The 13,448-nt window shown below is 41.9% G+C and overlaps 1 protein-coding gene across 1 annotated transcript in view; it reads right to left on the bottom strand.

Annotated features, from left to right (window-relative positions):
- Positions 1 to 6,979, bottom strand: part of me2 (malic enzyme 2, NAD(+)-dependent, mitochondrial) — a 112,116-nt gene extending 105,137 nt beyond the window's left edge. The window contains exon 1 of the mRNA XM_063042618.1: positions 6,890 to 6,979. The gene's annotated coding sequence lies outside the window, so the exon portion shown is untranslated. The remainder of the gene's footprint in view (positions 1 to 6,889) is intronic.
- Positions 6,980 to 13,448: the final 6,469 nt, after the last annotated feature.

The raw sequence follows: 13,448 nt of genomic DNA, 5'->3' as shown, positions 1-13,448 counted from the left end.
CCAAGGGGGAAAGAATGGAGTTTAGGTATGAGGACACAAGTTAAGTGGGGCAAAAGCAGGCAGAGACAATCAGCCTACTTGGACAGTCAGCTTTGTTGAAAAGAGAAAATAAAAGAGAATAGCTCATGCTTGAAGAATGTTATAAGCCGGCACAGTAGCATAGCAGCTACAGCAATGCTGTTACAGCTTGGGGTGGAAGTCAGAGTTCAACCGTAAGGAGTCTATACATCCTCCCCATGGAAGGCATGGGTTTCCTCCCACAGTCCAAAGTTAAATCAGTCAGTAGGTTAATTAGTCATAGTAAATTGTCCTGTTATTAGGGTTAAATCAGGGGTTGCTGTTGGCTCAGCTCGTTACACCGGAAGGGCCTGTTCCTATGTGGGTAGGTGGGTGGGTGTATGGCCAGTCAGGTAAATAAACAAATGTTACTTTTAATAGCAGGAACTGCAGATAACAATTAAGGGTATAAAATGAGCCTTATCTTTCCACTTTCTTTAATGGAGAAAGAATGTCTGTGTGTTACTTTGTTTAACACCGAGAGGCACCACCACAGACCTTGACAGATCGGAGTCAGGGTCCACTGACACAGAATGCAAGGCCCTTCGTATGTTCCTGCTGAGTTCCTCCAGTACTTTGTGGCTTAATATTTGGTATTTGCTCAAAATTGTTTAATGTTGTTTCTAGTATACAAATATAAAGGAGAACAAAATAATTGTGACTCTAGATCTGATGCAAGCAAAAAAAAAGAACCAAATAATAATAAATAAATAAGATATATACAAGATATACAAGTCTATCCATCGATGTATATAGATACATACGTCCCAAAAGTGATGATAGGCACAGGAGTCTGTACATAAGTTGACATTGAGAGGAAATGATAAAGTAGTGGGGGTTGGGTGCATACAGGCATGGATTAGTGAGAGGAAGTGTTGATCAGTCTTACAGCTTGTGAAAAAATAACTGTTTTTGAGTCTGGTGGTCCTAATGTGAATACTGTGTTGCCTTCTCCCTGATAGGAGCAGGAGTTCCAGTAAGGTGGTGGCATGCTCAGACACAGCGGCTTCTACGAGGCCAATAAAGTGTTTTTGGACATTGGTAACATGGAATGCTGCAAATCTGATTCACTGGTTTACTGGTGAACGACGGGGGAGCTGCATGCCCTCAGTCATAGCAAGGACTTGGCCTCAAACCACTATGTCACCTGTTTACAGCGTTCAGGATAGAGGCACTGGGGTTGGTACCAGAGGATTTGGTTTTGCCCGCCTGTGTTTGCTTGGCAGAAGACAACCCCTATTGTGTTCAACTGCAGACTGCTGCAACATTCGTGGACCCAGGGTCTTGGAGTATATTTTTCTGTGAGACTATTTTACTGATAACTTATTTGTACCGTATGTGCCTTGTGTTGTGTATGATTTGATACTGTGTTTTTGCATTTTGGCCCCAGAGCAACAGTGTTTCATTTGGTTGTATTCATGGGTATTCCTGTATGGTAATATGACAATTAAACTTAAAAACAGATTTCAAAATTACACCAATTTAACTAATAAAAGATATTTATTCTTTTTGTATTTGCACAGCTTTTTGTCCTCTGCACTCTGGTTGAATGTCCTGGTTGGGTGGTCTTTCAATGATTCTGTAATGGTTATTATTCTGTAGTATGCCGACAAAAAATGAATCTCTGGGTTGCATGTGATGCCATACATGTACTTTGATAACAAAATGTAATTTGAACTTAGAAATATGAATATTTTGGAAAAACTGTTTATCTGGTGCCATAGTAAATGAATAAAAACAAATCTAAACTTGCACATATTCAGTCCAAATGTGGCTCACCCTCTTGCATTTTCAATTGCATCAATTCTGCCAACACGTCACAAAATAAATGAACTGCTGGTGTTCAATAAATTGCATAGTTTTATAACTGATGACCAAGCCCTATTACAAATTGTCAAAGATCATTTCTGCATTTTTGAGTTCAACCTTAAAAGCAAAACTGGCTGAGGTGCAGTTTCATATTTACAACAGCACAGAAATAGCGATACCACAACAAAAATCAGAGATCCTTATTCCGTGTGCATTATATTTATTTTAAATGCAATAAAACTCCAACTATAGAAACCTACCCTATATGCTGATCCACTAAATAAGTAAAATTAGTGAGTGCTAATTAGACTGTGTTCCATTGTCCTAGGGGTAAAATCAACACTGGTATTCCACATTAACAATGTATTGTTAGGGACGCCATCTTTCACAGGATACAAAGACCCCTTATTGCCTCAGAAGGTCAAAGGAAATTTCCATGACACATTCTGGAAGATCAGTCACCCTAATGAATTCAAATTCTTCAAAGTTCAAAGTAAATTTATTATCAAAGTACATATATGTCTCCAAGATTCCTTTTCTTGTGGGTATTCACAGTGAATACGAAGAAACAAGATGATAATAAATAAACAATGAATGTCAAGAACATGATGAAGAGCCTTTGAAAGTGAGTCCATAGGTTGAGTGAACAGTTCAGTGATGCTAAGTGAAGTTATCCGGTCTCTTCAAGAGCTTGATAGTTGAGAGGTACTAACTGCTCCTAATTATTTACAATGAACATTTGAGTAGATTTCATACTGCTGTTTATGGAAGCAGTGTTTATATTGTTTACGGTATTGGTTGGCTGCTACATTTCCTACAACACTTCCACCAGTCCATAAGACATAGACTTTAGCTTTGTGACTTACTTTTGTACACTGATGATCACCAATTTACCAACACTGACCATCTTGTTACTGAACAGATAAAACAATATTAGTCTGCCAAAGGGATGGACATTGCAAACGTGTTACCATTGGTGTAACAGAGGGATGTAGACTCTGCCAGTTCCATCAGGAGTACAACCCTCTCCACCAAGGAGAACATCTTAGAAAGGTAGTGCTTAACAAAGTAGCATCCAACATTAAGGACCATTGCCATCCACAACATGCCTTCTTCTCATTACTACCATTGGGAAGGAGGTGCAAGAGCTTAAAGACCCACACTAAACATTTGCTTCAATTGTTTAAATAATTTGTAACTTTTTTCTTTCTCCTGTGCATCGAGTATTGGTCTTTTATTTTCTTAAACTGGGTTCTTGCTTTGCGGCTACCTGTGAGCAAGCAAATCTCAAGGCTATACAATTTATACATTCTTTGATAATAAATGTACTTGAATTAATAAGTCAGGAACAGCTTCTTCCCCTCCACCATCAGATTTCTGATGAGTCCATAAACTCATGAACACTACTTTGTTATTCCTCTTTTGCCCCATTTACTTTTAACTTATAGCAACTTTAATGACACAAAACAAAAAATTTCACGACATACGACAGTAATACTAAACCTGATTCTGGTCCATGCTGACCACAGAATCTTCCCTACTCATTCTAGTCACCAGCATTCAGCCTTCAAGGTCTTCCTCTCTGGTACCTATCCAAATTCTTCTAAAATATTACATAGAACATAGTACTACAGCACAGTACAGGGCCTTCAGCCCATGATATTGTGTCAATCTTCTAACCTACTCCAAGGACAATCTAATCCTACAAAAAGTAATGAGTATGGCCCAGTCATCACGGGTAAAGCCCTCTCCATCACTGAACACATCTACATGAAACGCTGTCGCAGGAAAGCAGCATCCATCCTCAGGGACTCCCACTATCCAGGCCATGTTCTCTTCTCACTGCTGCCATCAGGAAGCTGGCACAGGAACCTCAGGACTCACACCACCAGGTTCAGGAACAGGCATTTCTCAACCATCAGGCTCTAAAACCAAAGGGGATAACATCACTCAACTTCACTTACCCCATCACTGAAATGTTCCACAACCTATGGACTCACTTTCAAGGACTCTTCATCTAATGTTCTCAATATTTATTGGTTATTTATTTTTGTGTTTGCAGTTTGTTGTCTTCTGCAGTCTGGTTGCATGCCATATCTGGGCAGTCTTACATTGATTCTATTATGGTAATATTATTATTGAGTACGCCCACTAGAAAATGAATTGCAGGGTTGTATATGGTGACATATATGCACTTTGATAATAAATTTACTTTGAACCCTCCTCTCCTACATAACAATCTATTTTTCTGTCACCCATGTGCCTATTAAGAGTCTCTTAAATGTCCCTAATATAAACAGAAGCAAATCTGCAGATGCTGGAAATCTAAAGCAACACACACAGAATGCTGAGGGAACTCAGCAGCTTAGGCATCATCTATGGAAATGAATAAATAGTTGACTTTTCGACTGAGTCCTTAAGAAGGGTCTCAGCCTGAAACGTCGACTGTCTATTGATTTTCACAGATGCTGCCTGACCTGCTGAGTTCCTCCAGCAATTTGTGTGTGTTCTTAATGTATGTACCTCTACCACCAGCCCTGGCAGGGCATTCCACACACCCACCACTCAACTATCTCTGACATCCAACCTATACTTTCCTCTAATCACCTTAAAATTATGTCCCTTGTGCCGTAGGAAAATGTCTCTGGTTTATTCACTTAATTCATGGGTCTTATCATCTAGTACAGCTCTATCAAGTCACCTCTCATCCTTCTTCACCCTAGCTTGCTCAGCCTTTCCTCATAAGACATGTTCTCTAATCCAGGCAGCATCCTGGTAAATCTCCTCTGCACCCTCTCTCAAACTTCCACATCCTTCCTATAATGAGGTGACCAGAACTGAACACAATATTCCAAGGTTTGTTTAACCCATTTTATAGAATTGCAACATTACCTCATGGCTCTTAAAACTCAATCCCCTGATTTATGAAGGGCAACACTTCTTAACCACCCTTTCAACTTGTTCGGCAACTTTGAGGGATCTATGGCCATGGACCCCAAGATCCCTTTGTTCCTCCATGCTGCTAAGAATCCTGTCTTTAACCCTGTATTCTGCCTTCAAATTTGACCTTCCAAAGTGAATCACTTCACACTTTTCCGGGTTGAACTACATCTGCCACTTCTCAGCCCAGCTCCCATTGCAACCTATGACAACCTCCTATATTATAATTGTATTCAACTCAACCACTCCCTCTGGCTGATCATTCCAGATACTCACTAGCCTTTGTGTAAAGAAGTTACCTCTCAGGTCTCTTTTAAATCTCTCCCCTCTCACCTTGTACCTGCGCTCTCACTTTCCATTGTTGTAATACTGAACAGGCAAGATAAGGAATACTATGAACATGACCTCACTAGTTTCAAAGTTCAAAGTAACTTTGTTATCAAAGTACCATATATAACCCTAATTCACTTTTGTGCAGGCATTCACAGTAGATACAAAGAAATACAACTGAATTAATGAAAAATCACACACAAAAACTAACAACCAATGTGCAAAAGACAGACTGCAAATACAAAAAAAAACAGGTAAAAAATAAATAATATTGAGAACATGAATTGCAGAGTCCTTGAAAGTTGAGTCCCCAGGTTGTGAAATCAGTTCAGAGTTGTGGTAATTGAAGTTATCCCCTCTGGTTCAAGAACCTGATAGTTGAGGTGGGTCCTGAAGCTGCTGGTGTGAGCCCTGGAGCTCCTGTACCCCCTTCCTGATGGTGGCAGTGAGAAGAGAGCATGGTCTGGATGACAGACGTCCTTGATGGTGGATGCTGCTTTCCTGTTACAGCATTCCTTGTGGATCTGCTCAGGAGTGGGGAGGGTTTTACCCTTGATGGACTGGGACATATCTATTACTCTTTGTAACACATGGTAATTTTTGCCACAAAACAATGTCACATCATATAACACTGTGAAAATGAACCCAACTCTGAAATAATTAACAAAAAAATGACCTGGGATGAACAATTGAGAATAGTAAATCTCTGCTGGGTTTCTATTTCAACTCACGTAATGTATGTACCATTTCTTTTAAAGAAAGGGAGGGAACTATGCTATCCCCTGAAATAAGGGACGGCACAATCCACAGAGACCACAGATGCTGAAAATCCACAAAATGCTGGAGGAACTCAGCAAGTCAGTTAGCATCTATGGAAATGTATAAACAGTTGATGTTTAGGGCCGAGAACCATCTTTGGGATTATACTAGTCGCCCCATTACAGGGAGGATGTTGAAGCTTTGTAAGAGATTTATCAGGATGCCGCCTGGATTAGAGGGCATGTACTATAATGAGATGTTGCACAAACTTAGGTTTTCTCTGGCGCAGTGTAAGTTGAGGGGAGGTCTGATAAGATATTTATAAGATTATGAGGCATCATACCTATTTAGCAGTATTAAAACATCTAATTATGGAGAACATGCATTTAAGGTGAGGGGGTAATTTCAAAGGAGATGTGGGGGGCAAGCTGTTGCAGAGAGTGGTGGGTGCCTGGAATGGTGGTAGAAGCAGCTACGTTAGAAACTTCTAAGAGACCTTTAGATTTTGACTCATTTATTTCCTCTTTTTGTATTTGCACAGCGGCTGTCTGTCAGACTTGTTTTGTGTTTTTTCTTTGATTCTATTGGTGTTTCTTTGTATTTACTGTAAATGTCGACAGGAAAGGAATCTCAAGGTTGTTTATGGCCACGTATATATACTTTGATAATAAATTTACTTTGAATGTGAGGAAAATGAAACGTTTTGGCGTTGCGTAGGCAGAAGGGATTAGCTCAGTTGGCCATTCCATTATTAATTTATTTGGCCTTGCACCACATTGTGGGCCGAAGGGCCCGTTCCTGTGCTATAATGTTCTCTGTCTTAAGTCCGATGTTAGAAGTCAGAGAGCAGCTTCAGGCATCACCTCAGCATCAGCAACAAATTTCCCCTCAGACACCAGCCTCGCATTTCTTTCCTTACCCCACCTCACCCCACCCCATTCATTCGTTCGGCCCCCACCCCCGGTTACTCTCGGGGCCCCAGCAAGGCACTCACCGTACAGCCGGCCACCTCCTCTCACCACCCGGCCCGATGAGTAATCGAGCGCCACACAAGCCCAACCTCCCTCCCTCCGTTCCTATCGCGTGCTGGCCTTACGTCAGCAAGAAGAGGGGCGGGACTCCGGCAGCGCCCAGCCATTCAGAGAGCACAGCTGCCGGAGATTGATGATCAGACTGGTCCAAAGGGGGGCTTGGAGGAGATTGATGGCCGGGCTGGTCCAATGGGAGCTTTAGCTGATCCCTTTGATGTCCTATTAAAATCGTACTTTCGCTGCCTTTTTCACAATCAGAATTAATATCACTGGCAGATGTTGTGAAATTTGATGTTTTGCGGTGGCACTACATTGCAATGCATAATAACAAAACTATTAATTACAATAAAAAGAATATATTTAAAAAAATCTAATTAAATAGGTAGTGCAAAAAGAGAGGGGAAAATGATTAAGGTAGTGTACATGGGTTTATTATCTATTCAGAAATCTGATGGCAGAGGGGAAGAAACTGTTACTGACACGTTGAGTGTGTGTCTTCAGGCTCCTGTACTTCCTCCTTGATGGTAGCGATGAGAAGAGGGCATGTCCTGGTGATGAGGTCCTTAATGATGGATGCCACGTTTTGTAGATGTCCTGGATGCCGGGGAGATGAGTGCCCGTGATGGTGCTGGCTGAGTTTACAACTTTGCCTGTCCCTTTTGCACCCAGTTGTACAAAAAAGTATGTACCAGAAAAATGAAGTAGAAAATTGGGTCCTTCTTGTCTGTTCCACCATTCAATATGTGGAGCAATTTGATGGGATGAAAGACCTAATTCTGCTCCTATGCCTTGTGAACTTATGGTCTCAATAAAGACAAAGTAAATTTTATTGTCATAGGTCCCACAGCACCAGGTTCAGGAACAGTTATTACCCTACATCATCTCAGAATTGCTTCCATTTTAAAATCCTGCTTGAGCTCTCAGGTCTTCTTCCACCAGTATCTTAAATTTAAACAATCACCCTCAAAAGATCATTGGCAGGTCAGCTTTTTTGAACTACTCTCCTAAACTGTGGAATGCAATACTGAAAGCTATAAAGGATACAGATGCAGTATACCTTTAAATGCCAGCTCAAAACTTATTGTCATGTAAAGACTGTGAAGTTCACGTTCCGGTTCATGGTCCAGTCTGTGCACTCCAGACTCTGGGTCTTCGGGCTGTGCCTGGTTTCAGTTGGGTTTAATCATGGGCACCTGATGCTCGTCTTGGGGCTGGGAATATAAATGGCCCTGGGTTCGTGTGTGGGTGCTGGTTCGTCTTGTCAGTATCCTGTCCTCACCTCTGTGGGGTAAGTCAGGCTGGCTTTGCTGTTGGGACTGCCTCTGTGTTCACGCCGTCGCTGGGTAGGTCCGGCCGTTTGCCGCTACCTAGTATTGGGAGCCATCTCTGTGTCCACACCCTCGCTGGGTAGGTCCAGCCGTTTGCCACTAGTGTTGGGAACCGTCTCTGTGTCCACGCCTTCACTAGGTAGGTCTGGCCATTTGCCGCTACCTAGTGTTGGGAATTGTCTCGTCGTGTTCAGCATTTTGTGTATGAGTCCCGGCTCTACGTCCTGTTCCCAAGCGGGGGGGGGGGGGTCCCGGCTCTGTGTTCCATGTTCCTGTCTCTCAAGTCCAAGGCTCCGTGTTTCCGTGCTCTGGACCAAGGCTCTGTGTTCCTGTCCACCCCAAGACCAAGTCAAGGCTTCCAGCTTTGTGTTCCGAGGTTCCTGTCTCCCAAGACCACGTCATGTCTTCTCCTAGTTCTGGAGTCTGAGCCTGAGTCAAGACCCAGGTTCTGGGTCCTTGTCCAGTCTCTGGCTCAGAGTCTAAGCTAGTTCCCAGTTCCTTGTCCTGGTCCCGCTTGCCTAGCCAATGTGCTAGCCCAAGTCTGTGTTCTTGTCCCAGCTCCTAGTCTGTATCCAGTCACGTCCCTAACTCTAGTCTCTAGTCCTGTCCTGTTCCTAGTACTTCAGTGTCTGTGTCTTGCATTTGGGTCCCCTCCCAACATCATCCCCTTTGTGACACTTATTTATTTAACTTTGCTTTAAACTAACATCTTTTTGTCTTTTATTTTCATGTTTGAACTTCATCCCATTGTAAAACACTTCGAACTACATCATTTGTATGAAAAGTGCTCAATTAATAAGTTATTGATATTATTACAACCATCAGGCTCCGGAACTAGCATGGATAACTTCACTCATCAAAATATTGACCTGACTCCAAAGTTCAAAGTGCAAAGTAAGTTTAATATCAAAGTGCATATATGTAACTATATACAACCCTGAGATTCATTTTATTGTGGGCATTTTCAATAAATCCATAACAGAATCAATGAAAGACCACACCAACCTGGACGTTCAACCAGTATGCAAAAGACTACAAACTGAAAATACCGTAAGAAAATAATAATAATAATAAATAAATACACAATAAGTATCAAGAACATGAAGTGAAGAGTCCTTGAAAGTGAGTCCATAGGTTGTGGGAACATTTCAAGTATAGGGCAATGAAGTTGAGTCAATTTATGCTTTTCGGTTCAAGAGCCAAACAACCACAACTACAATCCATAGACTCAATTTCAAAGACTCTACAACTTGCGTTAGACCATAAAACCATAAGATATAGGAGCAGAATTAGGCCATTTGGCCCATCAAGTCTGTTTCATTATGGCTGATCCATTTCCCTCTCAGCCCCAATATCCTGCTGTTGCCCCGTATCCTTTCAAGAATCAAAATCTCCCTTAAATATACCCAAGGACTTGGCCTCCACAGCTGCCTGTGGCAATGAATTCCATAGATTCACCACTCTCTGGCTAAAGAAATTCCTCCACATCTCCATTCTAAAAGGATGCCCCTCTATTCTGAGGCTGTGTCCTCTGGTCTTAGATTCTCCTACTGTAGGAAACATCATCTCCACATCCACTCTAAAAAGGCCTTTCAACATTTGATAGGTTTCAATGAGATCCTCCTCATTCTTCTAAATTCCAGTGAGTACAGGCCAGAGCCATCAAACACTCTTCATATGACAAGTCTTTCAATCCCGCAATCATCTCTGTGAACCTCCTTTGAACCCTCTCCAGTGTCAGTACATCCTTTCTAAGATAAGGAGCCCAAAACTGCTCACAATCCACCAATGAGACCTCAGTGCTTTATAAAGCCTCAACATTACATTCATGCTTTTATACTCTAGTCTAGTCTGCACTCTATTATTTATTTACTTTACTATTTTTTGCACAATCTGTCTTTTGCACATTGGTTATTACCAAATCTTTGTTATTTATTGCTTTTCATGAATTTTATTGTATTTTTTTATTTGCCCGTTAACTGGCTGTAATATATGGTGACATATACAGTACATACTTTGATAATAAATTTTCTTTAACTTTCACTTTGATATAGTGAATTATTGCAGCAACAATACAAAGCATCATATAAGCAGCTTTCACCAGGTAAACATCGACATGAGTTATAGAATCAGAACCAAATCTTATATGATGTGGGACATGTATGGGATGTCCAGGGAGGGGTAGCACTGCTGGCGAAGGGGTTTGTCGTGTCCATTCCAGGACAGCTTATTCACCTTCGGGCCCCACCAGATGTTCAGCTCTCATCTGTGGCTCCAAGTAGCTGCACATCCTGGTACACCTTCAAAAGGTGGGCTAAACCAGGTGAGGGTAGGCCCAGGGCATCATACCGTGGTGGGACAAGGACAGACCTGTCCTTGCATGTGAAGTCAGCTCCGGCGATTGGGTGGATGAGATCTGCAGTGAGATCCAATGCCCAGGAAGGTGGTTCTGCAATGCTCCTTGGAGAGCGAAGGGCATGATGAGGCAATGAAGATGTCATGGTCTTCCACTGCAACCAAGGAAGACCCCAGTTGTGACGACTACTTGTACCACTGGACCTGGACATCCAAGGTTAAGAATGAAACTGTTTCAGTGCAATGTGTTTTCCGCTTTAAATATTCTTCCGCACGGGTTTCCTGTCATTGTCAGACATGATGAACAACCAATTAATCAGTCAGATGATGTGAAATTTGTTTTTTTGTGGCAGCAGTGCAATGCAAAGGCATAAAGTTACCAGAATACTCTTAACTTGATTGAATAAGTGTAGCTGAGAAACACTCCAGCAGTTCAACGCTATCCACAGTCGCGTAGTGGTCAGCGCGACGCTATTACAGCTTGGGGTGTCAGAGTTCGGAGTTCATTTCCAGCATCCTCTGTAAACAAGTTCGTACATTGCTTCTCATTTGCCCGCATTTCCTCCCTCCCACAGTCCAAAGACAGACCGATTAGTAGGTTAGTTGGTCATTGTAAATAGTTCCATGATTAGGCTAGCGGTAAATCATGGCTCAAAGGGCCAGAAGGGTCTGTTCTGTGCTGTATCTCTAAATAAATAAATTTAGAGTAAGTTTTTATGGCTTGTACTATACCCCTGGCACAAAACAACAGATTTCGTGCTGTATGTCAGTGGTAATAAACCTGATTCTGATTCTGTCACTTCCTACACGGAGCGATTAGGCAGGGTAAGAGGCCACTCCGAGATGAGCTGTTTGATAGGGAGAACTATGACACACATCTCCAGATGACCCTGTAATCTCAGTCTTTGAGGCAAATGTCTGGGCATCCTTCATGAGAGAGAATCCACAAAAGATGTCTAGTCCAGACAATGTACTGGCCAAGTACTAAAGATGTGTGCGGACATCTAAGAACTACATAATCACCCCTTTTGCGCCTGCCTCCACTACCATCCAGAGAGTACACTTCAGGCAAGCATTAACCACTGTATAAAAAGATTACCCTGTGCATCTCCTTAGCCCCTCTGTCCTAGAGATGGTGGATTGTCTGTATATGTGGGTGGGATGGAGGAAAGGGGCCTGTTTTGCTGTTGTTGTTCTGTTTTTTGTTGCTTGTTGTGTCCTGTGTTATTCTGCTGAGCATCGTGGGCACACTATGTTATCGCTAGAATGTGTGGTGACATTTGTGGGCTGCCCCCAGTACATCCTCGGGTTGTGTTGGTTGTTAATGCAAATGGCCCATTTCACTATGTGTTTGAACGTGTGTGTAATAAGTAAATGAATCTGAATCTGAATCTCAATCCATCCCCTCTGGTATTAGACATTTCAACCCAGAGATAAAGAAACTAGCTGTCTATCTATGCCTTAATCAGATATACCTTTATCAAATAAACCTTTATCAAATCTCTACTCAGGCTCCATCACTCCAGGAAAAAAAAATCTCAGATTTGTCTAATCACAAACAAGAGAAAATCTGCAGATGCTGGAAATCCAAGCAACGCACACAAAATACTGAAGGAGCTCAGCAGGCCAGGCCTGAAACGTTAACTGTACTTTGTTCCATAGATGCTGCCTGGCCTGATGGGTTCCTCCAGCATTTTGCGTCTGTTGTTCAAATTCGTCTAACCTCGCCTTATGCTCTCTGAGCTCGTTTTCTAGTGCAGGCAGTGTTCTGGAAGACCTCTCCTGCACCCTCTCCGAAGCCTCCATAGTCTTCCTGTAATTGGGCAACCAGAATGGAAAGCCATTATTCCAGAAATGGCCTAACCAGACTTTATAAAACTGCAACATGTTTCCTAAACACAAGAGACACTGCAGATGTTGGAAATCTTGAGCAACACCCACAACATGCTGGAGGAACTCAGCAAATCAGACAGCATCCATCGGCAATGCAAAGACTATGATCTCCTGACTCTTGAACTCAGTGCCTCGGGTAATAAAGGCAAGTGAGCCATGCACTTCATTTGGAATCAAAGTCGTTCATTATCATGTATAATATGACATTTGTTGTTTTGGGTCACTCCATGAACTTGTCTGGCTGCTTTCAAGGAGCTCTGGACTTGGACCCCACATGAATATTTTTTGTAGAATTGAAAATGGCACAGTGAACAAATAACACAATACTAGATTAAACTGAACATTCCTGAACTGCTTCAATGACTTTGCGGTTTGATGTTTTATATTCTGATCTTACTCGCTTTTTGCCACTTGTGCAATTTGTTCTTTTTTTTTGCATGTGGGGGGTGGGGTTTGATGTTTCTTTGAACAAGTTCTATGGTTTTCTTTGTTTCGTGCCTGTCTGTGGGAGGACAAATCGCAGGGCTGTATACTGCATACATACTTTGATAATAAATGTACTTTGAATCTTTAAAATGATTGAAGTTGAAGATGCTATGTCGAAGATGTTTAAGATGCTGGTGAGGCCTAATTTGGAATATTGTGTGCAGTTCCAGTCACCTACCTACAGGAAAGATATGAATAAAATTGAAAGTGTACAGAGAAAATTTACAAGGATGTTGCCGGATCTTGAAGACCTGAGTTATAAGGGAAGGTCGAATGGGTTGGAACTTTATTCCCTGGAGTGTAAGAGAATGAGGGGAGATTTGATAGGGGTATGCACAGTTATGAGGTGTGTAGGTGAGTAAATGCAAGCAGGCTTTCTCCACTGAGAATGGGTGAGACTAGAACTAAAGATCATAAATTAAGTGTGAAACTAAAGTAGAGGTCACAGGTTAGAGGTGAA

Source organism: Mobula hypostoma, chromosome 3, assembly GCF_963921235.1.
Source record: "Mobula hypostoma chromosome 3, sMobHyp1.1, whole genome shotgun sequence".
Classification (NCBI taxonomy): domain Eukaryota; kingdom Metazoa; phylum Chordata; class Chondrichthyes; order Myliobatiformes; family Myliobatidae; genus Mobula; species Mobula hypostoma.
This window is presented reverse-complemented; position numbering and strand designations above follow the sequence as displayed.